This window comes from Geospiza fortis, unplaced genomic scaffold (genome assembly GCF_000277835.1).
Source record: "Geospiza fortis unplaced genomic scaffold, GeoFor_1.0 scaffold318, whole genome shotgun sequence".
Taxonomy (NCBI): domain Eukaryota; kingdom Metazoa; phylum Chordata; class Aves; order Passeriformes; family Thraupidae; genus Geospiza; species Geospiza fortis.
The window spans coordinates 562,541-566,161 of NW_005054371.1; the positions used below are offsets into that span (position 1 = coordinate 562,541).

General features: G+C 46.8%; 1 protein-coding gene across 1 annotated transcript in view; it reads right to left on the reverse strand.

Moving 5' to 3' along the window:
- SCG2 (secretogranin II) overlaps positions 1–553 on the reverse strand; it is a 30,432-nt gene extending 29,879 nt beyond the window's left edge. The window contains exon 1 of the mRNA XM_031060051.1: positions 366–553. The gene's annotated coding sequence lies outside the window, so the exon portion shown is untranslated. The remainder of the gene's footprint in view (positions 1–365) is intronic.
- Positions 554–3,621: the final 3,068 nt, after the last annotated feature.

Genomic DNA, 3,621 nt, shown 5'->3' on the forward strand with positions numbered 1-3,621 from the left:
TCTTATTTGTCTGACAGGCAGAACAACAACTTCCTCATCACATTATACAGATAATTAAAGTCAGGGTTTGTAAGCACTCCTACACTCCCCATGGTCCCAGCACTCCACCTGTGTAGGCAAAGCTAAAACTCATATTTTGTCAAGACCAAGCATCATCCTTCTCTTCTAAGGCAGCTTCAACTGACCAACTAGGGGCTGGGATTGCTTTGGGAGTAAAACTGCCCATCTTGTTCTATCTCTGGGTACAAGGCAGCAGCTCTTGTCCAAGACATTTAAAACTAGAGAGGAAAAGTTCAGCAGCGAATAATTCAGTATTTAGGAATTCATCCAGTTTTGACCTTGTCTGAAATAAAAGTCCTACTCACCCAAAACAGATCCAATGAACTCTTTGATCGTGGCACGTTGGCAGCTGAAGTTTAAAGCTCATCACAACAAGCGCAACATCTCTTGTCACGACACCAATTTAGCAGCAGCTCTAAATGATCCAGTCACCCCCAGAAGATGTTTATGAACAGGAGAACTATCAGTGAACAAACCTGGACAACTCTGTGGTGGGATAGAACGTAAGAGAGAGTGCAGAAGGCAATCTCACCCCTGAGGAGTTGCAGCTGCACTAAGCACCAAAGATTGGGAACAGGCCTGCCCTTAATAGGCCACAGCTGCATCCAATAAGGATGAGGGCTATAAAAGAGTGGGTGAGCCGGTTGAGGAGGGAGCTGGAGTTTGTTGACTGTGCTGTGAGGAGCTGCCTGTGAGAGAGCACTGAGAAAATATGGCAGTTTTACAGTAAAATGATAACACAACTCTGCTTTCTTTGAGAATACACAACTTTAGGCTATGAGATACATACAGAATCCAGCCTTCCAGTAAAATCCATGTCTTGCCCTATCAAGGGCATTTGCTTCCCCAAGAGCTCTCTTCTAGAAAACGTAAATATGGTTAAAGTGGTTGTGGCAAGTGAGATGTAGATGATGGTCAGAACTACATTACATAAGCTTTACATGAAATTGTTAAGTCACGCCTATGCTTTATTGATACCAATGACTATCTAAAAGCTATTTACAGTGGTATCAACAAATCAGTGAGATCATTGTCCTCTTCCCTCACTTCCCAATACCTGGATTCTAGCAGATCCAGGTAAATCAACTGCGTCTTCAAAATGAAAACAGAAATTTAATTATTCACAAGCATTCCCCTTGAGCTTTCTCTGGGCTTTTTGTGAATGATTAACAGAGCAGCTGCTGCAGACAGCACTCTCAATCCCTGCTTGCTGGCCTGTTAACAGCAGTGACTCATCAGCTCATGACGTCAAAGCCTCCTCTCCTCTGAAATGGCAGGAAGGAGGTTTCATTAAAAAGATAAAAAAAGGTATCAACATAACAGCCTGAACTTCCTCCCAAACACAGGGGTTTGGTCAGGGGTCATCTCTGCTGCTGCTGCCTGAGCACGCACCCACAGCACCTTCCAAGTGTAAACTTTTCTGTTGAGACCATGAACATACTTCTTCAGGCACTCTGATTTATCAGATACTGACCAAGAAATGAAAACAAACCTCCCAGCCCCAGGCCTTCTGGCAAACGCTGCTTGTGCACCCCCCAGGAACCTCCCTGCTGGGCAGGGCAGTGAGTGCATGCCCTGTCCTGGCCCTCCCCATGCTCATGGCAAGGTGGGATGGCCTCAGGGGATGCTGACACAGCCCAGAGCAGCTGTTCATCAGTCCCTGGAGTGCCCCAGGGATGCTGCCCGTAACACCTGAGGAGGGTGCCCAAACAGACGGGAAGAGAAGCATCAACAAGTCCTGTGCTACCAGACTGCAGAGCCTGTGTCCTCTGTGCCTTGCTAAGGCTATGTGAAATGTGAGGGCATGAAAAAGTCACACAGGAACACAGCCCTGAATTTGTGAAACAAATGGGACTGGGAGACGTATAAGTTACAAGCAGAAGAAGTAACCTAGAAAGGGGCTATTTCTATGTATTTAAAACTCAGATTTTTACTTGAGACTGCAAGTCCTGTTAGATGGACCTTGGCATTTTACCCAGAAAACCTTCAAAGTGATGGAGAGGGGAACAAGCTGGGTAACTTGAGATTTAGCTCTTACATGGGATTAATTACTAACACCTGTGATATATATTTTCTCTGCTAGCTTTAGGCAGCACAGCCAAGCCCCAGCCTCCTGTGAGCCAGGCAGCACTCTCACTCCTCAGCTGGGAATGGCAGGGGATATATTTAGCTCCAATCCTGGCTGCCTGGAGGGCAGCATGACTTACACCTCCTGAATCCTGACCTCCCCAGCACGGTGTTGGAAGTAGAAATGCTGCTGTTAGCTCCATCTCTTCACCAAAGTCAGTCAATCGGGGAGAAAAGTGGAAGTTTGGAAAGTGCACAGGGCAATGTGGGGCTGGCCACACCCAGGGCGTTTGTGGCAGACATGGAAAAGGCTGCTGGGGTAGGGCTGTGCTCACACCAGGCTCCTTTCCCCAGGCCTGCCCAGGCTACAGCCACAGTATGAAAGGCAAGGATGACTGAAATGGTAGACCAAACATGTAACAGAAAAAGTGCAGAAAAAACTGTCACACACAGGCCAAGAGTTGCCATGACTCCAGGCTCTGCCCAACACACGTTTCCATTTAAAAATAATCAACAAAATGAACACCATCTTTCTGTCATTTTGGTGTGAAATGCGTTTCCTGTCTGACCTTTTGGCTCTGTTAGCATTCTTAGCCTTGGCTTGGTTTAACTGCTTGCTTTTCTGTGGGGTCTCTGTTTACTGGCATTCCAAATCGGTTTTCTCAAATAGATCTGCAGCAGAGATGGAAAGTTCACAGCAAAAATGCCCTCTGGGTGTCCGAGTTAACTCTGGACAACAAACATGCTAAAATGTGAGTGCAAATACTCTTCTTGCTCATCTTTCTAGAACTGATTAGCAATGAAGTCTAAACAGTTTTCCATATAGCTCTTAATCTCATATTTGGACTCTAAATAACATTCCAGTTTGGAAAAGCACCAAGCTGCCATCTGATCTAGTAGCAGAAATACCCAATGCAAAGCATCACAAACTGCAAAACCCACCTGAGCTAGACTGAGCTCTGCAGTTCCTCGGGGGGAGAAATGGGAAATTCAACACCAGAAATGTGGTCATTCCTCAAACAAGGCCTTCCAACAGACTTTGCATTCTTGGCAGAAGCTCACACAGAAAGGAGACAAGAGAGAAAGGTGGTGGAAATGCCATCAGCAGGAGCTGAGGGTGAGCAGAACATGGGTCCCAGGCTCCACTGCTCTACTGTCCCTGGAGATACAGAGCCTTGCCTTCCAACTGTGGCAAGTCAGTTGAAAATCAGTAGAGAGAGGAAAAGACAGGAGGTGAAGGAGAGTTTATGCAACACTAGACATCAGGAAAAGGAAAGGAAGGGAAACCAGGCTGGAGAAAACAAGGAAAGTTTACCCAAAAAAAGGTGGTAAAGAGAATGGGGGCAGCAGTGATGCAGAAAGAGATGAGTGAAGGCTGTGGGTAACACCACCAAAATGGTGTGGAGGCTGCACCTGAAGGCCTCCTGCTCAATCCTCCCCCTTGCAAAAGCCCCTCCTCCCCATGGGGCGGCTCATCCTCCTTGCCCTGCCCCT